We start from the raw sequence: 27,060 nt of genomic DNA on the forward strand, positions 1-27,060 counted from the left end.
GGTCAGGTCAGGCGGAAGCGGAAGGTGGTTAAGGGAGCAGCCACGTCTTCAGGGATTTACGAAAGGACAGAAGGTTTGATTGGGCACGAAGGTCCAGTGGAAGGGCATTCCACATCCTGGATGCCTGATAGGAAAACCGCCGTCCCCCAGAGCGTGCTTTCCTGATCCTGGGTATTTGAGTAAGGTGAGCATTTGAGGATCGGAGGGTTCTCGTCGTGATGTGAGGGATCACGAGGTCTTTAAGGATGGGAGGGGCATTTCCATGGAGGATTTTATGGGTTAAACACATGGCCTTGAAATGTACCCTTTGCTCCACGGGCAACCAATGGAGTGCTCTGATCGCCGGTTTGGCAGAGCAATGGCCTAAATCCATCGTTTTTTTGCTCTCCACACCACCCTGGGTTAGACACTGGCTATATGCAAATCAGCTCTGACCCTGTGCCTCATGGGAACAGTCCAGTCCGAACTACCAAGCCATGTCTTTCCCAGACCGGAATCAAGCATCCAAGGACCGGTTTCTGGCTATCAGCCTTCATCAGCCTGGATAGCTTGACTCCAGTGGTGTGGAGAGCCTGGGACTCACGTCTGACCATACCCAGCCATGAGTCACAGGGTCAGAGCTGATTTGCATATAGCCAGTGTCTAACCCAGGGTGGTGTGGAGTGCAAAAAAACGATGGATTTAGGCCCAGATCCTTGTACTGGGGTGAATGTATGACATTGTTCTACATTCTGTCCATCAACTGTGTTTTTTGCAATTCATGGTATGAAGTCTGTCGTCTGTTGGTTTATGTAAAAAGAGAAATTGGTATGTGTTATAGTAATGTATGCAACTACTGCTTCCTGGAAAAAAAAAGTCGAAATAGAATGTTGTGCAACTTTCACCATCCAGTGTAACCCAGCCGAGGTGTGCCCTTGCAATGACTGCTACACATGTCATGGCCACTAAGCAGAAGGCCAGTCTGTCAGTTCTGTGCATTTGGGAGGAAAATGCTTTGCAGGCAGAAGCAGCAGCTTTGTGCTTTTTTACACTGTGTTCGTCACCTTTTGGGTGAACATATAAGTGCTTTTACAGAGGCATGTAGTGACAAAGTGCACATGCAGGGTATGGGTAGGGAAATAAAAGCCATAGCACATAATCTGTTGAGGATTGTAGGCTTTATAGATAATGGGGTAACCCAATAATTGTAGGCTAGCACCTTCGGCATGCCCACGCAGGGCGGTAGACCATCATACGAGTACTCTGTTAACAAGATGGCCAATTTCATGCCCATCTTGAGTATAAGGACGATCAACCGTGAAAGGCAGATCAGGCCTAGCAAGTTGGTTGTTACAATCTGAGACAGCCGTAGGCCATTTCACTGCTGCAACAAGCAGGATGCTCAACTCCCAACCTTATCCTGTCGCCTGTGAATCCTTAATGAATTAGCAGTGTGCCACCCTCCACAGGCCCAAACACCAGAACTATAGTAGAGTATGCAAGGAAAGCCACTGGGGTGACGTGGACATGGGGCCCTGTGAATATCCAAATGCCAGTGTTGGCAGGCTTTATTTGAAAATGTAGAATGTGTTTTCATTTGTTGATGTTGTTGTGTTTTCGCGACTAACAAATGAGCTGCTGCCACTGCATCTATTGAAGAAAGTTGCATAAAGTTTACATACATTTTAAAATTATCAGGGGCCTGTCATTACACGTTTGCCTCATAATATCGTTGACTTATGCTTCCTGACATATCCATGGATCCATCTCCTTCTCACACATGTGCTGCCTCAGGGTTGTGATTTTTGTCCTCAATGTCTCACTCCATGCTCCTATTCTTGGTATGTCAATGCTACATGGTACATGGAGCAATGGTCTTGAGGAATGTCACTGGCCTATATTGCAATGCATCACTTGATTTGTGAAACACTGTAATATCCCTTTCGGTATCACAAATGACTGCTTTATCACATTTCTTGGGCTCCTATAAGCACTGTTTTACCTGCTTGGCTGGAGATAAGATGTAGGCACTGATGCCTGGCTCGGACAATGTGCTCTGATACCATGTGCAGTGATTTTGTAAAGACATTCCTGCAAATGCTTACTCCGAAGTAACTTGGACTGTGCATAAAGATATCGCTGCCATGTATGCTGGCTGGGTACTTGGCTTATAGGTCACTGATAATATAAATTGTGTAAGAAGTAATCTGCACTCTCAACAAATGTTGTCTTGTATGTGTGTTGTGTGGCATATGATGGGCATATCATTTGTGCACCGTTTAGCTCATTTACCCTTTGCATTGTGCTAGGCTCTAGAAGTGGTTGTGCAAAATTGAGGCTGCACTCCAAGATACTACCTGCCTTTGCGACAGCAGATTGTATGGCCCTGATTTAAAAAAATGCCATTCTGCGCGTACCTGAACACGTGTGAAATAGTGTGTCGTCTCTGGAATGAGTTCTAGTAACGTCCTTCGTAATATATACCCTACTAGCAGCCCGTCCCGACGTTGTCCGGGAGCAATCAGGCTTCTGGGCCCCCGCCCGCCCCGACGTTGTCCGTGGGTCCCCCGGAGCGCACCCGCCACTTTCAAGGCCCCCAATGAGCCGCACACGGGCCGCTTCACCTACCTCAGCCGCCGCTCCTCCCCGCCTGTCCGCCGCTCCTCACCGCCTGTCCGCCGCTCCTCACCGCTCCTCCCCGCCAGTCCGCCGCTCCTCCCCGCTCTCATGTCCGCTGCTCCTCCTCACGCTCCTGTACGCCGCTCCTCCCCGCGCTCCTGATGTCTGCACGCACGTGTCGTCCGGCGCTACTTCCAAGGGACTACTTTTTTTTTATCGTAAATATTTTAAAGAACGTATATTTTATTTTTTTATATAGCCTATGTTTATCTGCAGACCCTGACAATTACAACGATGTATCGGTGTTTGGATTGGTGCTGTGGTTCCTGAGTTTACCCGCCTCAAAGGTTCAAAGTTCTCTCTTTATAATAGTAGTATAGATATGAATTTCCTCATCACTCTGCCGAGTATGGGTTGTGTTCTTGTAAATTCTCTCCCCAGCTTTCCTTTGCTGATTTTGCTGCTGCCTTTGAGCCAGTTCTTTACCATAAAGGCCCACATTATGATGGGGCCGGTAGCACCATTTACAGGTCCTTCAGAATTATTAGATCCTCATCCTTTCTTTGGATCTGGATGTGAAAAGCTGGGGGAGGAGGGGGGCATTGCTGGGGAAATCAGCTCTATATATGTCAAATCTTAGAACAGTCACTAGCTCTGCACATACAGAAGATTTGTTTGTGTAAGATATCCATAGGCTAGCTTACTGATCACTGTAGCAGCCTGAATATACCTCCATTGTCATTTTGTCTGACTCCTGATTACAGCAGAGTTTGCTAGGAGTGTGCCTGGAATTCTCTATATTTCAGGTTTCCAGGATAACAAATGTTTGAATTAATGAAAAGTCATAAATGTACACTCATGCAAGTTCGCAGACCGGAGGGAGCACTTTTGTGATTTTCTTTAAGATTTGAGTCCTTAATTTTTACATGCACCATTAAACACAATACTTTATCATGCCTTTTTACAGAAATGATATTAAAAGTTGTACTTAAAATTAAAAGATGTAAGGGGGTGGCGAGACTAATAGGGAGTTTGATTTTCTGATTAATTATTTCTGGTTAATTAAGCGGAAATACAGAGGTCTCTCTTTATCCTATTCTTATTTCTTCTAGGTTATTCTAGTTCGGCAGCACCAAGGAGGCCAGCGGTTCTTCTCCTCGGAATAAAGAGAAAGAAGTGGCACAGGTAAGTGTTTTACTCATGCTTAATATAGATAAGGAAGGGGCGTGAGGGGGAGCATGACTTCATTTACCAAAACAAAACCATCACCAAGTGTAAGTAATTACTTCAAAGTGAAGGAATTAGCTTTGTGAAGTATTTAAAAAAAGAAAGATCTTCTTGTCTGGACCGGTTTGTCTTATATACCTAAATGCAGGTACTGCAGCATGCTCTGGTCTTTACTACAGCCGATGTGTGATTTATCTTGTGTTTCCCGTTTGTAGACTCTCTTTTTGTCCTACCTGCATCACACCTCCTCCCCAGAGATAGGTACGCACCTGTGCAAGCTATGCTCCTCCAGGAGGGCTAATGGGCAGCTCGTGAGGACATTGTCCCCGGGCTTCTCTGGAGTCTGCTGTGGGCTCTTGTGTCTAAAAGAAACAGTTAGTTATAGATTCCTTACCTTAGAATCACCCACAGACGTCAGACTGGATCTGGAAAGTTTTTCGTCAGCAGTACCCCTGCGCATCGGTTGGTGGTGTCGGTCGACTCCGCGTCCGTCGTTGGCATTGTGGTCGCCGGAATGACGTTGCGGAAGTTACTTGGACGCCGCCCTCGTGCGCTGACGTGCGTTATTTTGTTTTCTGTGCCAGCAAGCCCAGATCCTGAGAGAGCAGTACACCCAGTCATTTTTTGACTGACTTTTGTCAACTTCTTTTTGAGTCTTACATCGACTCCTGGTGCACAAGGGATGCCCGGTTTCAAGGCCTGCGGTTCTTGTTCTCGACTGATGTCGGTGACGGACCCACACCGTGTGTGCCTCCACTGCCTGGAGCGCGACCACAACCTCAAGACGTGCTCCAACTGCCGAACCAAGGCCCGAAGTCTTTGCGGCAGCAGTCCCAAAAGCTACTCTAGGCCCGGCAGTCGGCTCCGCGTCGTTCAAGGTCCCGGTCACGTGGGAGGTCGCGGATCCATCATCACTCTTCGTCCAAGTCTTCGCACTCTGGGTCAGATAAGTTGAAGCACAAGAAGAAGTCAAAGAAGCATTGTCGCTCTTTGACTTCCCTTTGTCCGTCGGCGGACACGACAAAGGGTGCGGGTGGTGCCACTCCCGCCGCTCTGCGTGCGGAGCCTTCAGGGTTGACTCCGGCCTTCCCAGCAACGGGAGCGACCCCTGTCCAGCTTTGTCACTTCTACGAAGCGATGCATGCCATCTTTGGGCAGCCCGACTCCGCCGGTGCGCCTTCGGGCCCCGTGGACTCGGTTGGAGGCCCTGGGACTTCGACACCGGTGGCTCCGCAAGGCCCCCATGGATCCAGGCCTGGATCCGGATCCACCGGCACCATGTCCACAGCCGATGCCGGCTGGACCTCCAGTCAGCGTCGACCCCGGCTTCCACCCCGATGCTGATAAGCAGCCAGAACGGCGTCGACCGATGCCAGATCAGGCGCCGATGGGTACTTTTGTGCCTGCATTCCACCTTGGCCATTTTCAGCCAGTTTGGCAGCCAGAGGAGGGTGAGGAAGACTGAGAGGTGTCTGAGGACTCTCTCACTGTTCAGTTGGAGTACGATCCGGACTGGAAAGAGGACCTGGGAATGCCAGTGTTCTGGACACCTCACCAGACCATGGCATGTTGTCTCCTTCTACTGTGGCTACGGAGGAGGAAGCGTCTTACGCAGTATTGTTGCGTTGGGCGGCCGAGGCCCTATGTCTCGAGCTACCTACCATGGCAGTCAGGACTACCCTCCTGACAGAGCCAGCAGCCAATTCTTCCGAGCCCCTGCTTCCATTTAATGAAGCCCCACGGACATCCTTTTGGGCACCTGGTCCAGGCCCAACACAGGTGCTCCTGTGGATATGATGGTTGCCCGATGCCAGCGGGCGACCCCACTTTACTCTCCCAACATCCCTCCCCAAGAGCTTGGTTGTCCAAGCCTCCGCATCCCGGAGTGCATTCCCTACAGCACCACCGGACAGAGAATCCAGGAAGCTGGATCAATTTGGGAAGAAGTTTTTTTCTTTCTCCAGCTTAGGGCTGCGGTCGGTGAACACCGCATGCCTCTTGGGCCGTTATTCCCCCTCCATGTGGGATAGGGTGGCACAAGTGCTGCCTCAGTGTCCGGAGGAGGCGTGGGCCCTGCTCTTCCGTGCTGTTGCTGAGCGGAGAGACACAGCAAAGTTCGCCATCTGCTGTGGACTGGACACTGCTGACTCACTGGGTAGGACCATTTCAAAGTCGGTGTTTCTTCGCCGTCACGCCTGGTTGAGGACAACTGTTTTTTCTGGGGATGTCCAGAACACTTTGATGGACATGCCCTTTGATGGCCGTCGCCTGTTCGGTGACAAAGCAGACAATTCGCTAGAGCGCTTCTAGGACGCTCAGGCTACGGCCAAGTCCTTGGACCTCTCCGCCACACAGCCTGCACAGTCTGCTTTTCGCCCGTTTCGTGGCCATGGAAGGGGTGCCCCAACACGTGCCCTTCAGAGCCACAGGCCGGCGCAAGCTGTTCAACCTCAGCGCGGCCGGGGCCATAGGAACCATCGACGTGGTTCTGGGGGCCAGCGGGCGGACCAGTCCACCCCCACCTCCCATCTGCAGCAGCCTCCAAACCTTCCTAGTTCATTCATTCAGGCCCATCAAATGCAGGTGGGCGGCAGGGCTTGCCATCACCTCCCTCACTGGCGCACCATCCCGTCGGACAGCTGGGTTTTGCAGATAGTCTGAAGGGGCTACTCCCTCCCCTTCGAGACTATCCCTCCAACCATGCCACCCCAAGTTCATCGCATGTCGGTGATCATCTGGCCCTTCTCCAACAGGAAGTTATGGCTCTCTTGGCCAAGGGAGACATTGAGCGCGTTCCTGTTCCAGAAGTAGGTTGTGGTTGCTATTTCCACTACTTTCGGGTGCCCAAGAAGGACAAGAGCCTGCGTCCTATCTTGGAGCTCAGGAATATCAACCGCTTCCCCCGGAAGGAGAAGTTCAAAATGTTGAGCCTGACTCAGGTCTTGTCTGCCCTTGTCCCTGGAGACTGGATGGTAGCGTTGCACTTGCAGGACGCTTATTTTCATATCGCGGTCCTGCAGGCCCACCGGCGTTACCTGCGGTTCACAGTAGACCATAAGCACTTTCAGTTTACTGTGCTCCCCTTTGACCTTACCAGCGCCCCTCGTTGTTCACGAAAGGGATGGCGCTGGTCGCAGCTCATTTGCGCAAATCCGGGGTTCCAGTCTTCCCCTATCTCAACGACTGGTTGTTGAAGGCGGGCTCGGCGGGCCCAGGCGGTCATCTCCCACCTCCAGACTACAGCCAACCTCATGCATTCGCATGGGGTTCTCCATCAATGTGCCAAAGTCACACCTGACCCCCTCTCAGAAGCTCCTCTTCACGGACCGGTTCGGGATACGGCGCAAGTTCGAGTTTACCCTCCCGAACAGCGAGTCCTGGATATTTGGGCTATGATTCCGATCTTTCCTCCCCTATCCCGGGTTTCGGTCAGGATGACCCTGAGGCTGATGGGTCTCATGGTCTCCTGCATCCTGCTGGTCGATCATGCCAGGTGGCATATGCAGGCTCTGCAGTGGGACCTTAATTTCCAGTGGGTGCAGCAACAGGGGAATCTGTCAGATTGCGTCCAGTTCCCGGAGGGCACTGCACGACAATTGCAGTGGTGTCTCATGAACCTGGTTTGGGTCAAAGGCAGATCCTCTCCCTTCCCCAACCAGAACACACAGTGGTGACAGACACATTCCTTCCGGGACGGGGCGGCCACATGAGAGAGGCGGAGAGCTGAGGCCTATGGGCTCCCGCAGAGTCCAAGCTCCACATCAACCTTCTGGAGCCTTGGGAAAACCGTCTTGCTCTGAAGCATTCCTTCCCTCTGTCCTGGGAAGAGTACTGCATGTGTACAAGGACAACACCACCTCCAAGTGGTACTGCAACAAACGAGGCGGGGTGGGGTCGTGGAGCCTATGTCAAGACGCCCTCCGTCTCTGGACATGGCTGGAACATCAGGGCATATCCCTGGTGGTTCAAAAACTGGCAGGTTCATTGAACGCCAGGGCGGACAAACTCAGCCACAGGTGCATGATGGATCACAAATGGCGTCTTCATTCGGAGGTGGTGCAAGGTCGCTTTCAGCAGTGAGGAGAGCCTTGGTTAGATCTATTTGCCACTGAAGAGAACGCGCAATATCAGCAATTCGGCGCGCACTCGCTAGGCGGCGCTTTCCGTCGCTAGTGGAGTTGCCATCTTCTTTACACCTTTCCGCCTATACCACTTCTGCCCAGAGTGCTGAAGAATATCATGTGCGACCGGGCCCAAAGTCATTCTTGTGGCTCCGGATTGGGCACAAGGAGTCTGGTACCCCGAGCTGCTCAACATGGCCATCGATCCCCCGATCCAACTGCCTCTTCGGTTGCAGCAGCAGGGGACGGTCCTCTACCCGAACCTGTACAGCCTCCATCTCCTTTCGTGGAGCTTGAGCGGTGGCAGTTGATGTCCTTTGACTTGCCTCCCAAAGTTTGTGATGTCATCTTGGCAGCCAGGCGTCCCTCCACTAAGACGGAATACACCTGCAGATGGAATAGATTTGTGGCATGGTGCACTGCAAAGGCTATGGATCCCCTTCCTGAGGTTCTCTTGTTCCTTCTGTCTTTGACCCAGCAGGGCTCTGCACTGGGCACTCTTAAGGGCTACCTCTTGGCCATTTCAGCCTTCCTCAGGCTTTCTGATCTGCCTTCTCTTTTCAAGTCCCCTGTTATAAATAGATTTCTCAAAAGCATTACTCATCTTTTCCCTCCTGTTCCCTTCGTGATGCCTCAGTGGAACTTGAACTTGGTTCTTACTAATCTGATGTGCGCTCCTTTTGAGCCGCTACATAACTGTCCTCACAGACTCCTCACTCTGAAAACTGCTTTTCTGGTGGACATCACCTCTGCGCACAGGGTAAGTGAGCTACAAGCTCTGTCTTCCAAGCCTCCTTTTCTGGCTGTTCATCCGGACAAGGTCGTCCTTAGAACTTAACCTTCCTTTCTTCCAAAGGTGGTCACTTCTTTTCATAATGGCCAAACCATCACTCTGTCCACCTTCTTTCCGCATCTTTCAAAAGAGGAAGAGAGGCTCCACCGTCTGTATCCAAAACATGCGCTTTCCTTTTATTTGGATCACACCAACCAATTCCGGGTGGACGAGCAGCTCTTTGTTGGGTACGCGGGTGCTAAGAAAGGTCGGGCCGCGCACAAATGGACCATCTCCAGGTGGGTCGTTCTGTGCATCAAGGACTGCTTTTCTTTGGCAAAGAAGGTGTAGTGTAGTTCCTATTATCCCAATAGGCTCTGCGCATTGGAATAATACCTTCAATAGTATAGGCCTAGACCAGACGTTAACTAGGTCTACTACTGTCGATATTAGACTTAAAGTTTTGGGTTTGCCAGCTAGCTCAGAGTTCACTAGAAACTTTCTCGAATGTTCAGGAAGGAATTAACTTCCCTGATTAGACAAGAAGGGATTTAGTTTCTGACAACCATAGAACATGACAACTTTGCTCTCCCCTAATCAAGAGTGTATCTCGAGAGTCGTGTGAACAAAAGGCAATTTATTTTACTCAGTCAGTACGTGCATTCTTAGTCTCATCAGATTGTAGAGAAAAGGAAGAGACGGGCGTGTTCAATAAAAGATGTTATTTATTGTTCAGTCTCTTTTCTCATACAAGAGAAATGGATCGATATTATTGCAATACTTATAGTTAAGTAAAGTGCATACATTAGAAGCAGAAGTATAAAATAATACTGTAAAAACATTGATATGGTTTCTAAGCCATATGAAGGTTTTAAAATGAATAAAATATATTACATACACATATACATTTGACTAAACGTACTCAACTGGTGTTTCTAGATACGCCTACGCCGTGTACCTGACCTAAGCCTAATACGTGGGCGGGAATAGAAAGTTACAGTTTGTTAAGTTTGTTTTTGCCAAGTGACTGACTAAAGAATTCTCTGCGAGGGGTTATTCAGTTCTGTACCTGGAAGTTAGGATGAATGAGTGATGGTATCTCTCGTCTCTGGTCTCGATATTCCAGGCTGCCTGCGAGGGCTACCCGGAAGCGCCGGAGCTGGATTTCTCGGCAGGAGAAATAGGCAGCTGCTCGATCTCAGCGCGTCAAGAAGGCGGGGCTGCGCCAGCGGGGTCTGCTCTACTCTGGGCTTCGGCAAGTCTGGCTGCTCCGTCGTCGTCACCACCGCGTGTGTTTGCATAGGGCAATATCGGTAATATTTATACCTTTAAGGTGCCGAGATTGACGTAAGGATGGACATAGATACGTCAATAAGGATGTCATACGACCAGGTCGTTAGCACATTCTTTTGCTGAAGTTCTCGGTGAAATCAAAACAATGGCCGCAGGGTTTTTCCCAGGTTGTCATAGGTTTGATTTGTTATGAGAACTCCGTATGCCTTATCAGGGGCTGGAGGAATATCGCTTGTCTAATTAGATGGCAAGCGTTATGACCTAATCAGATAACACGTTCCTGTGCCGTAGTGTGGCTTTATCAGATAACAGTTCCTGCATCATGGGGGTTTTTCTGCCTCATGGGATGGCTGCTAGTTAACTTGTTAGTTTGTTATCCAGAATAGGGTCAGGAATAGGGGGATCGATACAGAACCTATAGGAATACATCACACCCACTCCACGCTAACTATGGACATATTTACTAATCTATGCATAGTAAAACATACTATAGAGTATTGTGTATACCTTACCACCCCAAAATACATAAATGCATTTTGAAATTATCAAATATACGGAAAAAATGCAGTCATATGTATAGTATGCACTCAAGCTGTAGAACAATGCTAAAGTAATCACGCATTTGTATACATTATTGCTATTTTGTATATGAAAATTTACACATGAAATGGCTCTTAATACAGAAAAAAAGTTCGAGACCATTTCATCACAGAATAAAATATTTATGAACATACCAGCGGGCAGCTAATGTCTATAAGCTATCTAAAATTAGAAATTTTAGTTCTCTAAGAATAGTTCTTACTTTAAGCAGAAGATAGTGTCCCGAAAAATATGCAAAAATATTTTGGGGCTGCTGAAAAAATTTGCTGTCCGTGAACTGGAGGGAAAATTGTTCATGTGATTTTATTATTAAAGTTGAAGGCCACATTCAGGGAACGCCGTGTACGGGCTTGTTCAAAAGTCTCTATTTCTGCTCTGGTGAGAACATCATATCATTTAGGCTTTCGAAAAAGTTGTCAACAGCTTCCTGGGAGAGTTCCACTAACTCGGAAATAGGTGTAACCATGCATTCGTGCGCATGATTGTCTCCATTGACATTTTGATTTGGATTGCTGACAGAAGGTCGTACCTGATCGATGCTGCTTTCATCTTGAACTTCACTACCCCTTAATCGTAGTGGTGAAGCTTCCACGAATGCCGTCATCAGGATTGGTAGCCTTTGAGGGCAGCACAAAGCATGAGCCTTTGTTGGACTCAACAATGTTTCTGCATCCATTGGCGCATCCGATTGTAGCGTCAGACAGGTGTCTAACACGCATTCTTCTCCGCATAGCAGGCACCTTAATACAGGTAAAACACATCGTTGCCACATTGGTCGAAATGATAGAAACCAAGTCATGTTCAGGTCTCTAAGCCGGGATAGTCCCAGGATTTTTGATATCCGGTCCCGGTATCCAATGGCTAGGATTGTTTCTTCCCTTGTCGCAGGTGTTTTGTCTGTGACATGGGTTGCCATAACGAAATATAAGGACTAGGAATAGGATTCCTGCAGTCAGTACTAAAATGAGGGGAAGTCCGCCAAAAATCGAATGGACGAAATCTGGAAAAATACCCAGTATGGCTTTGAATGGTGTTAATGCCATCGAAAATACTGTCTTAAATACTTTTGAGACTCCACTGGTATCAGAAATATTTAAGATTTCATTCAGGATTTCTGCGAAATGTATGGGGGAATTAGTTGATAACAATGAATGCATCTCTGCAGTCGTCCTTGCGACTTGGAGATCATACGTTTCTTTTGATGACGTGAGCCTTGTCGGCGTCTGAAGAAGCACTGTTTTCATTCTGCTTAAAGTATCTATTCGAATAGAAGTAATTTTCAAGTTGGGCCATGCCCTTGCCTCCCTGTCTGGAAAGGAGCTGGGGAACAATGAGTGTCCACAGCACTTGACCTTCGCAGTCGTAGTTACGAGATAAGGAGTCCCGGGCATAAGACTACAACATCTGCGATCTACAATTAGAATGTAACTCCCATTATAGAGTCTTTTGAAAGAATGGTTCAATCTCTGTTGCAGGTGCGCCTTGCTGGTGACATGAAAGGTTATTTGAGTTTCCTTCACAGGCTCCATGCAAACTAATTCCGTTACACAGAAGTGTACCGCTTAGTGACATTGCACAATTATTGCCACTAAGAAACACTTTCTGTCCTTTATTACTGACACATGCATGTGAATAGGGCAGGTTCCATGTTGTTTTTATGTACCCTTTTCCCAATTTTTCGTACATGCCAGCCTGTATATATTTTTGGCAGTATTGAAACCTGAAGGTTGATATTGGAATATTAATTATCCCATGTATTATCCATTCACTGACAGGTCGTTCTGACATTGTCACTGGTAATCTCTCAAGTTTCTCAATGCTCAGGATTGTATAATCAGCACCCTTCTGGGCCATACTGATTTGTCTATCAGTAAGGTTAAAGATATAGAATAGTGACGTTGTGTTGATTAAACGCCAAGGCACATAGCCTGAACGCAGATTTTGTAACGTCCAGCCAAGCTGCACAATAGAACGCAATTGGGACGGACCGTGTTGTAATAACAGTAAGTCTTGCGATAATATGTCGATTGCTGAAGACACAATGCTGTCCAAAGAAAAAATTCTGGAGGATAGTCATTAACCCATTGTCCACTACAGAAAGTGATTTTTCCAAATTAATACGGTCAATTTCCCGTATCCTTTCTGCTGTCTCAATTTGAGTAACCTTCCAGGCCTCGTTGTATGCTGCATATACAGAGGCTGCTATGAAACGCTTTTGACGCTGTTTGCGTGGTCCCATAGTGAAATCACGCAAGTCAGCACCATCAGTAAGTAAAGTTAGGTGATGCTTAATTTCTGCCAGTGTGGAAGTTTGTAGCCACTGAAGGCATAATTTGCCCACACTGTAGGTGGTTATTATCCCTGGGTGATGTATTTGAGGATATCTAGGGTCTGGCCTGGTCATTTTGAACCCCTGTGTTTTGTTCAGGAATCTGTCTTGACAGTTATTAGTATCTGTGGGCCAGATCAACCACTGTTTCCAATCTGGATGTGTTCTGTTTTCGTTTAATACATAATTTACGTCTATCTCTTCATCTGTAGAGCTATTGCTGTTCATTGTTGGTTTTGGAATAGACGGTTTATTTAAGTCTTTGATTTTGGCTAAGCCTAGACAGGTAGTTTGTTGAACAGTGTCATTTAAAAATATAATTTGTTCTGGGATCATGCAGGCTCTAAACAAAGATTCTATACCCTGTACTTGCCATTCTTTTGTGCCCCAAACACTTTTCAATTCAACATTTTTGTCCCAATAATCAAAACCAAAAGTATTCATTTGTTCAAAGAATGAGTCTGAATATATCAATTTTGTGTTGGTTATCATGGCCTTTGTCCCTGTCTTGTTTGACAATTTGAAATAAAATGTTTCAGCATTACTTATGTTAAAACCTGAAAAATATGAATATTTGTCGTAAACGGTTCTTGAGCTTCCTTTTGGAGGGGTTGCACAATGTTCCCATTGATTATAATTTAAAACATTTCTAGGTTGTGCAGATCTATGTAAAAAATGGTTACCATAGTGGTTATAGCAATACATACTATCATAATTTGTAGAACCCTGCAAATAATCATGTTTGGTAAATTTAGCAGACATTACTAAGTCAGACATCATATTATTAATGCTTTTGAAGTCCCAATCATCAGCAAATGAGCTTGGTTTTACAAAGTCACTCAATGAGATCTTAATTTGGTGTGGATATTTCAGGATTTCAACCGGACCATAGATTTCGTAGTCAGTGTTGTCCCATGCTACCCCACCCGGTATAGGATTGGCTGTGAAGTTGACTGAAGAAAGTTCTCTTTTCTCGACGTGTGAAGATGTGTGTGGTTTGAGGATCAAGTTGATTTTCTGACTTGCTGTGTCCATTTTAGCATATTTTCCCTCAATGAAGCGTCCCAGTGTTAGTATCATGATGAGCCGAAGTATGAGGATAAATGCACCAAAACCCACCCAAAATTCGATCCATGGAGAAATTAGATATGTTTCTTTCAGTTGTTTCAAAAGTTCTTTAGCTTTATCTTTAAAGGTTTTTGATGATGGCTGTGTCTTTGATTCAGTGAAGCCTTCAGAGGAATCATCGAAATTTATGAAGTAGCCGGATGCAGTTCTGTCAATAGTTCCAATTGCTTCAGGATTAATGTTTCTTGCATTGTCGTTTGTTACTTCATTATAGGTTGGTGTGTCTCTGCTAAATGTTTTTATTTGGGTTTTCAGAGGTCTAAGTTCCATTGCATTGTTGCATAGTCCTTGTTGTTCTTCTGTAGGCGTTTCAAATGTGATTAGCCTCTTTGTTAGAACCTCTGTACTGGTAGCAAACCTTGGTGTTCTGCTACTTATTGGGAGTCCACTTGGCCTACTATTTGTTATCGGCCACATGATTGTGGTTTTACCAGGTCGATGGATACAACTCGGTTCTCCTTTTTACCAGCAAGCGGCGGTAGTACAACTGATCTTGTCCCGTTGACAGACAAGACAGGAACTGCTTTTCTGTAAGAAGGCCCAAATTCCTTCTTTACCGCGATCTTTTCTCTGACTAGATCCCCGACTTTTGGAATCCAGACAGGTCTTGCTGGGACAGGTGGTGGTTCTTCAGTGGTTGTTGGCTGTTGTTTCAACTTTATGTTGCTCAGGTCTTTTCTTGTTTCTTTTAAGTCCTGCAAAATAGCCAAACGGTCTTTGATATCAAAGCTTTTTTCCTTCACCACTGAAGTTTGACTGTCAAGGTCAGAGATTAACATCCTAGTTCCAAATAATAATTTGTACGGACTGAATCCCTTCAGAGAATTTCTTGGCAAGTTATTTAGACTACGTTGGACACTTATTAGATGTTTGACCCACCCAGCTCCCGAACCTAATACCTTTGCCGTTATAGATTGCTTTATGTCACGGTTTTTTCTTTCAACAATTCCGTTCCCCTCAGGGTGAAATGGACAAGAGTACCGCAATGTCACGCCCATGCTGACCATGGCCTCCTTATAAGCTCTAGAGCTAAAAGCAGGACCGTGGTCTGAATGCAGCATGCCAATTGCGTATGTGCCGATAAAGACTCGCAAATCTTTTATAACAGTTCTGGCGTCAGCCGTTCGCTGGGGCCACATCCATATGAATCTCGTACATGAGTCCACTGCAACCAAGATATATTTATAGTTACCATCCCTTTGTAAGGGACCACAGTGGTCTAGGTAAACACAGGCTAATGGTTTAGCCGAGATTAGAAGGGGCGTCTGTGCTGGGCGTCTCACCATTGATACTTTCATTCTTTGACATATTTCACATTCTAAAACATAATTCCTTGTTTGTCTTCTCATTTGTGGCCACCAGTATCTCTGTTTTAATAATGATACTGTGGCTGAGACGCCAGCATGTATAGAAGCAAGCCCTTCATGTGCCGCTATTATTAGTCCTAACCTATGTTCCATGTTTGGAATTGCCCTATCCCCCACTCCAGGGATTCGAGCAAAAGGAACATTATTCGCATCAGTTATGTATGAGTATTTTACAGGAAAGCCTTTCGGGAGTGTTTCTATCGAATCCTTTTCTGTAGCGCTGACAGCTTGTAATATTTCGCTGTCTATTTTTGTTTTTGACCGGGTGATGGCAGCTACGGAAGCTGTTTGCACAGCTGCCTTCGTGGCCTCATCAGCCAATGAATTCCCTGCAACGTGAACGCCATCACGTTGATGACTCAGTGTATGTATCACGTGAGTCTTTGGTAGTTCTTTTTGTAAAAGAACAACTTGTTCCCAGAGCATTTTATGCTTGATTGTGCCACCTTTCGCATCCTTGAAACCATTCTGAAGCCAGATCTGCAAGTATTCATTGTAAGACTGAACGCAATAATACGAATCGCACACTATGAGTGTGGGGAATTCTCGATCGGTATTTTCAAGCGCCATCTTGAACGCCAGTAGTTCAGCTCGCTGAGCTGTACAATCTCCTAAAGATTGTGTTTTAGTGATTGCTGGTTTAAATTTTCCTTCGTGCCAGCGACCTTTAACGATCGCGCACGCAGCACTGTAAGCTTGCTTAGCCCCCACTGCGGGTTGTGCTGATCCGTCTGTATATATTATACAGCCGTAGTGTTCTAGAGGCAGAATTTCGGTCGGCGGAGGACATTCAAATTCATATTGGAGAAATTCTTGAGTTTTTAAGTAAGGATCAAATTCGTACGCCACGTCTGTTGCAGCAAGAGAATTAGCCCATTGTATCCATCTCGGATGGAGCGCTTTAGCATTTGGAATGCTTGCTTTTGTTACAGCCTCTAGGGCTGGTATCGGTGTCACGATTATTATTCGTTTACCTTGAGCCAGGGCTCGTTCTTTTGCTATAGCCGTCTGTGTTGCAGTAAGAATTTTCTCCGTTGGGCTAAATTTCATTTCAGCCTTAGTGTACAAGTGTGATTTGAATGCAATTGGTACCTTTTCTCCCTCATTAGAGGTCAGGTATGTGAATCCGCATCTCCCTGGGATGACTCGAATCACAAGATTGCGTGTGTTATCACGTGTTTCTAATTTTGTGTCAATTAGCATGTCTGTTTGTAAGGATCTCAGAATTTCTGTGTGTATTTGAGTCCAATTGGTTCTTTTAAAATCTGGTTTTATTAGATCATAAAGGGGTTTGACCCTTTCTGCGTAATTTGCAATGTATGTTCTTCCGAAATTTAGGAAGCCTAGAATTGACTGTAGGTTTTTTAGTGTTCTAGGTGCTTGGAGGACGGCACATTTTTCTAGAAAATTGTCAGCCAGGCTACACTTGATAATTCATATCCTACGAACAGGACTGTCAGATGGGCAATTCTGGATGTTTTAAAGTTGAATTTGTAACCCTCTGCTGCGAACCCAAGTATTATGGTGTTCACTCTCTTCAAGTGAGTCTCCAAGTCATCATCTGTTAAGTATATGTCGTCGACATACGATAATGCTTCGTCGTCATATGTTTGTAGTAATTCTGTTACTCTCGCTGAGAATACTCCCGGGCTGTTCTTGTACCCCTGGGCTAACCGACAGAATTGTTTTTGAGTGCCATTTATTGAGAACGCAGACAAATATCTGCTCTCTGGTGCTATGTTTTGACAAAAGAATCCATTAGAGATGTCTAATGTTGTTTTGTATTTTTTTGCGCACTATGTTATTCATTAGTGCAGCACTATGCGAATTTTGCACTGCAAAAGTTTTGCAACATGAGTTAAGGTGTCGGTAATCCAAAACTAGACGATATGAATTGTCTGGTTTGGAGACCGGAAACAAAGGGTTGTTCATTTGTGAGGTGCAAGTTTCAATCACCCCCTGGTATTCTAGCTGATCTAGAATTTCTTTTACCTGTTTTTTAGCTTCTTGCTTAATTGGGTACTGCCTTTGTGCAGTAGGTTGTGATTTTAACTGGATTTGGTGAGGAGGAGAGTCCTCATCCCATCCTACGTGATTTTTATATAAAGCAGGAGCTAGAGCTACTGCCCACTTTCTGGCAAGTGTGTATTTTTTATGAATTGGGATGTGATTTGAGAAGGCAGGCGTGATTATTTCTTCGCCATGAGGGCACTCCCTGACAAACTCTGGTGGCCAGTCTTTTTCAGCTAGAAGGATGTCATAGCCCTTGGAGAGATTATCCCAAAATAGTCCCCTTATTTTTCTAGTCTTATCCCCTTCTATACGTAATGTTATTTCATATATTTTGTGAGGTTTGCTAACTCTGGTGTCTGCAGTTTCCACTTGAAGATATTCATTCGTGTCCACTGTCTCCAGATGATTCATAAGGACTTTGCGAGCTATGCTCACTTCTGCTGCGCTGTCTAGCATTGTCTGAGCCCATTCTCCGTTTTTCAGTTGTGTCCTCAGTATTCTCGGCATTAACTACTTTAATACTGGCTACCTTCTTTTTTGGAAATTGTAATTTCTTTTTTAGCTGAGCAGGTTCCTTGTCTTTGGACTTGGCGTGCTCTTCTCTTTGTTCTGATCGTCCTCTTCTTTCCGATTTCTGCGAGGAAGTCTGAAAAGATTGAGAGGGACGTGTATCAATGTCTTGATATCTATCAGGCTTCTTTATATTATCCCTATTTCTAAGGTTATATCTTTTCCCAGAGGGGTCACTCTGGGGTGACCTGTGTCTTTGGTTCGGAGATTTTTCTCTTCGCCTAGGAGACCTTCCTCTGGACTGGAATTTCTTTTCTTTAGGATTGGATTGTTTGTTTCCATCCCAGCTCTTTTTCTGTGATGTTGAATTATTATTAAAAAATATTTTGTCAGGACTTTCAATTAGTTGTGGTTTTACTGGTATTCCACCTAAACTATCTCTGCCTAGTTCCTCAAAGGATTTTTCTATGATTCTGGCAATTTCAGCTGGTTGGTCTGCTATATCTGTCTCCTTTAACCTCTGGCGGATCGCCACGTTTGCTGCTTCACCTTTTATGTTGGCTAATAATATAGCCGAGACCTGCTTGAAGTCTTTTAGTAATTTCATACCAAGAGTTAAAGCGGGTTCTGGACCGTATTCGTCTTGAATTTGTTTTAGCACATCTGGTATTACCGAAATGGATGGAACACCGTGCGTTTTTGTGTAGATGGAAGCGAAGACTGTACCCCAAGTGTCACAGTCCTCAATGTGTGGTGCGATTCCCATTGGAAGACAGATAGTCAGAATCCTGTGTTTTTCTAACGGGGTGGTGTCTGGAAACACCGCCTCTATTTGGGTGATTTTTTGTGCCAACCAGAATGGTATTTGTTCCCGTTTAGCCGGTACTTTACCTAGGCAGGATTGTATGTTCTGAGGTGTAATTTTATTTGTGTTCCCCTGGTGAGGGGTCAGCTGTGGAATTTTAATTGCTGGTTGAATTGTTGAAGTCCGCATCACATATTGGACTAATTGTCTATGTATTTTTATTAATTGTTTTAGCTGTGTTAACAGCTCTGCTACAGACATCCCATTGATGTCTGGATGTGGTGTGTATCCGGCTAGGACCGGCCACGTTGCTCCTGGTCTACCTAAAGGACCGAGCCTGGTTATGTGATTATTATGTTTTAGGGCACCATTAAATAAGAGCAAATGCTCTTGAAATTTAAGTGGTACTTCCACCTCCTCGAAAGGAGTGTACTCTCCAGGAGGTTCCTCTATTTTGTAATAGTGGAAGTACTTTGTTACAGCATTTGCTGCTGGAAAATGTATCCATGAATAGTATACCTCTGTCTGCCGATATTCGTGTGCCTCAATTACGAATATGACTGTGCCACCTCTAGGTGTCAGTCCATTTTCTATAAGTTTTAAGGTTATAGATTTCCTTTTGATGACCGGGATGAGTATTATATCCGGGTCTGCGTCTTGCAGTGCAGTATTAGCTGCTGCTATTTCAGCTGCTAATCTGACTGCCTCTCTTTCTCCTTCACTGTCTGACATTGTACTGTCCAGAAGGTTATTTTGTTTGTTTGCAGATCAGGTTTCTTATGGAAACAAAGATTAGATGCACAATATTTTGGAACGGTTTTATCCTTCAACGTTGACTAAAACCAAGAACCATACATAGGAGTTTCCTCCTGCGAGGTTTGGCGGATATTACCTTTCACCCACTCCAGACGTCTTTGGAGTATTATGGGGAAAAAGGGGTCTGAGTGAGAAAGCACGACTGAGTTACTCTAAATGTCTTACGTTAGTTTTATCGCCCTTCCAAACGTGTTGGGCGCCATGTAGTGTAGTTCCTATTATCCCAATAGGCTCTGCGCATTGGAATAATACCTTCAATAGTATAGGCCTAGACCAGACGTTAACTAGGTCTACTACTGTCGATATTAGACTTAAAGTTTTGGGTTTGCCAGCTAGCTCAGAGTTCACTAGAAACTTTCTCGAAAGTTCAGGAAGGAATTAACTTCCCTGATTAGACAAGAAGGGATTTAGTTTCTGACAACCATAGAACATGACAACTTTGCTCTCCCCTAATCAAGAGTGTATCTCGAGAGTCGTGTGAACAAAAGGCAATTTATTTTACTCAGTCAGTACGTGCATTCTTAGTCTCATCAGATTGTAGAGAAAAGGAAGAGACGGGCGTGTTCAATAAAAGATGTTATTTATTGTTCAGTCTCTTTTCTCATACAAGAGAAATGGATCGATATTATTGCAATACTTATAGTTAAGTAAAGTGCATACATTAGAAGCAGAAGTATAAAATAATACTGTAAAAACATTGATATGGTTTCTAAGCCATATGAAGGTTTTAAAATGAATAAAATATATTACATACACATACACATATACATTTGACTAAACGTACTCAACTGGTGTTTCTAGATACGCCTACCCCGTGTACCTGACCTAAGCCTAATACGTGGGCGGGAATAGAAAGTTACAGTTTAAGTTAAGTTTGTTTTTGCCAAGTGACTGACTAAAGAATTCTCTGCGAGGGGTTATTCAGTTCTGTACCTGGAAGTTAGGATGAATGAGTGATGGTATCTCTCGTCTCTGGTCTCGATATTCCAGGCTGCCTCGAGGGCTACCCGGAAGCGCCGGAGCTGGATTTCTCGGCAGGAGAAATAGGCAGCTGCTCGATCTCAGCGCGTCAAGAAGGCGGGGCTGCGCCAGCGGGGTCTGCTCTGCTCTGGGCTTCGGCAAGTCTGGCTGCTCCGTCCTCGTCACCACCGCGTGTGTTTGCATAGGGCAATATCGGTAATATTTATACCTTTAAGGTGCCGAGATTGACGTAAGGATGGACATAGATACGTCAATAAGGATGTCATACGACCAGGTCGTTAGCACATTCTTTTGCTGAAGTTCTCGGTGAAATCAAAACAATGGCCGCAGGGTTTTTCCCAGGTTGTCATAGGTTTGATTTGTTATGAGAACTCCGTATGCCTTATCAGGGGCTGGAGGAATATCGCTTGTCTAATTAGATGGCAAGCGTTATGACCTAATCAGATAACACGTTCCTGTGCCGTAGTGTGGCTTTATCAGATAACGGTTCCTGCATCATGGGGGTTTTTCTGCCTCATGGGATGGCTGCTAGTTAATTTGTTAGTTTGTTAACCAGAATAGGGTCAGGAATAGGGGGATCGATACAGAACCTATAGGAATACATCACAAAGGAGCCTCCAGTGGGGATGTGAGCCCATTCCACCAGGGAGAAGGCAGCTACTACTGCTTTGGGACAGGGAGTCCCCCGAAACGGCATCTGTCAGGCAGCTATGTGGGCATCACTGCACACGTTCACCAAGCACTACTGCCTGGACAGCCAAGTCCGGAGAGACTGCTTCTTTGGCCGTTCTGTTCTCTAGGACTTTCTGGTGTGAACTTAGTTTGCAGACTCACCTACGGGGTTGGTATTGCTGGGGTATCTATTCCAAGGTAAGGAATCTATAACTAACTGTTTCTTTCAGATGAACAAGTTACTTACCTTCGGTAACGATATATCTGTTAGAAACATAAGTTAGTTATAGATTCCTTACCGCCCCACCAATCCTCCCCGTTCTGCAAACAGATTTCTAAGGTTAAGGATATCCTTTCAGGGCCCTAGTTTTGTGCACCAGTGGTCAGTGTCTTGCATGGCTCTGCGTTCCTGGCGTGGAAAGTCGTGCACACGCAAGGGTGGCGTCTAAGTAACTTCCTTGGCGTCATCCCGGTGACCAGAACGCTAACGACGGACGTGGAGTCGACCGACGCCACCTACCAATGCACAGAGGTACTGCTGATGAAAAACTTTCCGGATCCAGTCTGACGCTTGGGGGTACTTCTAAGGTAAGGAATCGATAACTAACCTATGTTTCATACAGATATATCGTTACCGACGTTAAGTAACTTGTTAATTTGTCTTTCCCGCCAGGGTTACGTCCCTGCGAGCTCAACATGAATTCATGAGTACATTGTCCCCGGGCTTCTCTGAAGTCTGCTGCGGGCTCTTGTATTTGTCTTTCCTGCCAGGGTTACGGCCCTGCGGATCAAGATGAATTCCTGGTGGGAACTATCAAATCCATTTTTCCCCTTCGGCGTTCTCGTTGTCTTCCTCTCCCCACGACACGAGTCTCCACTGGGTTATGTCTCTTCTCATTGGTACGCAGCCTGTGATGACGTTTACTTCGGAGGTCACATGATCCGGAAATGGACTTGAATTAAAGGGGCCATAACTCGTAAAGTCTCTGTATTCCAGGGCGTACGAGCGGACGTTGTTTCTAGTTTGTCACGTCCTGGAACCGGCTGAAAACAGAGAAGAGGTTTGGGTAGGTAAGGGAGACACCAGTGCTCTTTGTTGGTCTCTTTCCCAATCTATTCTGGGGGCTGCGGATCCCAACACAACATAATGAAGCAAAAGAGTTAGATTCATTCACTTTTTTCAAGCTGCAATATGTTTGGGTACAATTTATTTTGAAAACAACCAATTATATTGCTTTGATCCATCTGTAAGTATTTGCCTAATTCTGACACAATTATTAATAATGTGTAAAGAAGGTATGAAGTTCTTCGGGTCTGAGTAACTAACGTGGGGATGCACCACAAGGTGGTGGTCCAACCTCGATTGGAAAAAAGGGGGGAATATCCCTTGTCGGAACTAGGGCTCTCACACACCTAGCAAGCTAGGTGTCATGCTTCATCATAAGCCCTTGGCAGGTCGGCGCTGCAATACCTGACTGGCACCCAATATGGGGCTATTTGGTGGGGATCTTTTGTTCCTGCCGTTGGGTGCAGTGGGGGGGAACTTCATACCTTCTTTGCACATTGTCTCTGTGGGGCATGAATGCTGGACCTCATTAAACTTGCCCCTCTGTCCCTCCTGTTTGTTTCTCAATTATTAATAACCACAAATTAAGTTTTACAAACATGTACATGTTTTTATATCGTAACCACTGTGAGCGATGTAAGGTAACAATGGTTTGAAATAATGTATTGTATGTACAAATTTAAAAAACAAGTTTTAATAGCGGTAACTTGACCCAAAGGGATTTGAGTGCTTTACATAAGCACCTGTAAAATTGCACAAGGACACGTTCATTTTATTTTTGTAGGCGCACAGGGAGATTAAGTGATTTGCCCAGAATCACAGGATGTAGACCCGATTAAGAGACTTGAACCTGGTTCTCCAGTTCCATAGTTGGCAGTTCTGGCATAAGTAACTGCCAGAGTTGCCGACTACGTCAAATGCATGTGGGTTGCAGGGGCTTGAGCCTTCTTGTCCAGTGGACAAAATAAACCAAGCTGGTCGTGCTCGACCCAAATCGATTGGTCCTGGGCATTAAGCTATATGAATTTCTCATCCCTGATTTGACATGATCTTCATTTGATAATTTACTATTACCAATTTAGCTGTGGAGTGCTAATGTTCTCTAATTAGTTACTCGAGGGAATTTGCGTTGTCAGGATATTTTTTTATTATCCTCTGTTTTCATTAGGGATATGTTTTTATAGAGGGCTAAAGCACACTGTCCATATCTGAACTGTCTGGGTACCTAAGTATGGCTTCAAACTTATTTTAGGTTTTTCAAACTGCTCCCAGAAAGAGACTAGTTGCTGTGCTGCATATGTGTATTTTTTTTTTTTTTATCAAATTTATTTTTATTTTCAGTAAAACAAAACATTGCACTCGTCGGACAAACATCATACAAAGTGCACCTGCTTCCCCTGGTTATTATTTTAGCATCTGGAAGCTGCCCCCGGGGGAGTAATGTCATGAGTCCGTGCATGATGGCGTGGGTAGCACCTTGCAAAACTTTGCCTAGAAGGGCTCTGGTAGCGCGCCCCAAGTTTGATGTGTATTTTTTTTGTGTTGCTTTACACTTACTGTATCCTTTTAATTTGTTAGACCGGTTGGTGACCTTCAAATCCAGCCTCCAGTTGGTCATTGCGTTTTTCCACTGTTGTATGATGTATGATTGATTCTGTTGTTGCACAGAAGAGTTTTAAAGTCTATTGGGTGTATGATTGGTGTCTCAGTTTACATTTTACTAACTAAGGCAAAACTTGCATCCTCTCTTACATACTGCTATATTGCTTACCACCATTAAGGTGATTACACAGAGTTGTATTTGAAAATGTTCTCCATCCACAGATGTTGAAATCATTCCCCTAGATCGAATGGACATCTAATCCTGGTTGACGACCCATACCCTCAAAAACAACCCTCTTTTTGTTTTTAAAAGCCCTTCTGACCGTCAAGCTTTTGAATGTCAACTTAACAATTATCAAAGCGCTCAAGAGAGCAAAGAAAGTTTACTTCATTAGAAGACTGAAAGAAAGCAAAAGCTCCTCCAGAGAACTATTCAAAATTGTAAAAGAACTCTCCAAACCAACCAGCTTATCATCGGTCATTGCCTCCTTCAGCCCCCTTTATGAAAAAACAGATAACTACTTCATAGATAATATTGATAAATACTCTACATTCGACACTCAATCCTCCGTAGCGGAGCTCCCCTGGGATCAGCTAGGTTCTCACCTGGACGCAAGTGCTTACGTGGGTAGTCTCGCAAATGTGTCAAAGTAACAGGTGGAGAAGCTGATGGAGATCAAATTGAGCTCTTCGCTCGACCTCTGTCCCCACTTCATATTCTCCCGCTTAGCACCCACACTAAGTCATGTAACTAACATTTGTAACTGCTCCTTGACAAATGCTTAGTACCCGGACACCTGGAAGCAAGCACTATTCCTTCCCCTGGTCAAAAAAGCAGGACAAGATGTTTCCATTCTAACTACTGCCTTATATCTTTGCTTCCTTACATGTACACAGTCTTAAAAAGACTTGTCAACACTCCCCTGACCGATTTTCTGGAGGACAATAACCAGTTTAATCATCTCAGATGGGACAGTACAGAATCTACCCTTCTTGCTGGTTTGCACAACATTAGATTAGAAGTTGATCAGGGCAAGGCTGTTGCCCTGATCCTTCTTGACCTCTCTGCAGCATTCAATACCATCTCGCACAGCATAGTGATAAAAATACTTCATGATAAGGCTCCACTCCAGGTTTGGATCTTTTCTAAGCAAAAGGACTCTGTCCATTCAGTTGAATACTTTTAGATCTTCCCCCCACAGTTCTAAATACGGGGTTCCTCAGGGCTCCTCCCTGACTCCGATACTTATTAACCGCATCAGCGCTAGCGGTTTGTGCGCTGAAGTTTTGTAAATACCGCGTTACATGACGAGCTCAGCTCGTCATGAGCGTACGAGAGGTGTACCTCATGACGAGCTGAGCTCGTCATCAGCGTGGAAGGGGTTAACATGTACGTCTCATCCCTTGCCAAGATGGTCATAAATTGGGGATTTGAGATTTGCTCATAAGCAGACAACACCCAATTGGTCATCTTAATTGGGGAGAAGCATGAAGAGATTTTGAAAAATTTCTCTAGCTTTGTCTCCGAGGTAGCTAGTTCGATGATGTCTCACTGCCTAAAACTAAACGCCGATAAAATGGAGGTTCTGCGATTCGATGGTGCCCATCAGATTTGGGATTCATCTTGGTGGCCAGCTTTGCAGAGCTCTGCAACAGAGCCAAAAAAAGTGGTGAAAACCCTAGGAGTTCTCATTGAGTATTCTTTATCCATGCAGGAGCAAGTCTTTGTCACTTGTGGCAAAAGCTTTGGCCTCCTAAAGCTCCTAAGGAAACTTTTTCGTTGGATTCAATTTGATTGGCTCAGAACCTTAGTCCAAGTCCTAATAACTATTAGGCTACTACAGAAATGCTTTATATGTGGGTATGGCCAACTATCTTTTTACACGTTAGCAGGTGATACAACATGCTGCCGAGAAATACATCTGAAATAAAGATGGATACCATTCTACTTCGGCATGCCTAAAAACCCTCCACTGGCTGCCTATCTGAAAGAGAGCAGAATTCAAGCTTCTAACTCCACAAATCCGGAGTGATGATCCTTGGATCTAGGGTGGAATTCTACAAATCAACAAACTTAATCACTAAACCTAGCCTTAGCTAAAACTAAGTGTGTCCAAAAAAAAAAAAACATCTGAAGTTTGCTCATTTACCCATCTGGCAGTGGCCCACTGGATCCTGTTACCCCTGGACCTCCGCCTTACAATCGAGAATGTCGGGTTCAGATAAAGCTTAAAAAAAAAAGGCTCTTCGGGGTCGTGGCCTTGCGGGCCAGTATGGCGGACGTGCATTAGGCGAGCTTAGTCTAGCCCATCTATAATCCTTCATTTATCTTTGTTCCCTCTACCTCCTGAATAATTCTAAGGAAGCTGCTGAGTCGTCTAATCACCCCTGTCGATGGCTGGTGGAACTAAGGAGCGCTCACTTGCGCTTCCGTGGGAGAGACCGCATTGCGTGGAAAGCAGGGCCTGGCAGCTGAGGAGGAGCCGGGGAGTGGAGTGTGATTCCCCTAAAGAAACCGCGGACCGCGCACCCTCCTGAGCCCCGCTTGCAAGTGAGGACTGGTGACTAGTGGGACGATCGACGGCAAGAGCCGGCGCTTGAAAGACGCCCATTGGTGGTCCTGTGGTCCGGAGGCCCCGTGGGGCGCCGGGCGGCGTTGTGCCCGGGGACCGCCCGGCAACCGGAGCGGGCGGCACTGGCCTGGAGGACTGAGCAGCGGCGGCGGGGGGCGGACTGCCTGGCGGTTGGACACACGGAGGCTGGGGTAGCTGCAGGAGTGCTTCTCCCCTTCCTCTTCCCCTCACCCCCCCCCCTTTCCGCTTCCCTCATTGTCGGACGAAGCTGGGGTGTGGCCTGGTGAATGGTGGGGCCACGTGGGAACGAGATCCGCAGTTGGCAACAGACCCCCTTCCTGTTACGTGGGCACCCACAGTGGGGGTCTGCGAGACTTTGAACATCTGCCCGCGTGTGCACGGTCCTGCCTGGGAGACCGAAGGTATTTCGTGGGCTGGCTGTGGCGGACCCGGGATTGGCTGCCCCACCTCGACCCTGAGGAGCTGCTTGCGAGGCACTGTGGAGGACGGTGCGGCGGCCGGTTCGGTAAGGAGAGAAGGTGTGCTGCCCGAGGGGGGTGCCAGACGGACTGCCGCAGATTGGGCCC

At 45.8% G+C, this 27,060-nt stretch overlaps 1 protein-coding gene across 5 annotated transcripts in view; it reads left to right on the top strand.

The window, feature by feature from the left end:
• The window catches only part of SGMS1 (sphingomyelin synthase 1), a 922,685-nt gene that overhangs the window by 615,584 nt on the left and 280,041 nt on the right, over positions 1 to 27,060 (top strand). For all 5 annotated transcript variants that reach the window (XM_078642900.1, XM_078642901.1, XM_078642896.1 and 2 more), the window contains one exon: positions 3,711 to 3,783. The gene's annotated coding sequence lies outside the window, so the exon portion shown is untranslated. The remainder of the gene's footprint in view (positions 1 to 3,710; positions 3,784 to 27,060) is intronic.

The sequence above is a fragment of the Lissotriton helveticus genome, chromosome 5_1, assembly GCF_964261635.1.
Source record: "Lissotriton helveticus chromosome 5_1, aLisHel1.1, whole genome shotgun sequence".
Taxonomy (NCBI): domain Eukaryota; kingdom Metazoa; phylum Chordata; class Amphibia; order Caudata; family Salamandridae; genus Lissotriton; species Lissotriton helveticus.